This window comes from Trachymyrmex cornetzi, unplaced genomic scaffold (genome assembly GCF_001594075.2).
Source record: "Trachymyrmex cornetzi isolate Tcor2-1 unplaced genomic scaffold, Tcor1.1 scaffold1723, whole genome shotgun sequence".
NCBI classification, from domain to species: Eukaryota; Metazoa; Arthropoda; class Insecta; order Hymenoptera; family Formicidae; genus Trachymyrmex; species Trachymyrmex cornetzi.
The window spans coordinates 48835-49043 of record NW_017296336.1 but is presented as its reverse complement, the minus strand read 5'-3'; positions in this window follow the sequence as shown (position 1 = coordinate 49043).

The following is a 209-nucleotide window of genomic DNA, read 5'->3' as shown; positions in this document are numbered from 1 at the left end:
TCGACTGTGATTGGTCAATTTCTTACTCTTACTTCTTATTCCGTGTATTGTAGACGACGCCTCATGCATTACGTGTTAAGGCCCGTCTACAATACACGGAGTAAGAAGTAAGAGTAAGAAGTTGACCAATCACAGTCGATTATTCTTCTCACATTCGACTATGATTGGTCAATTTCTTACTCTTACTTCTTACTCCGTGTATTGTAGAC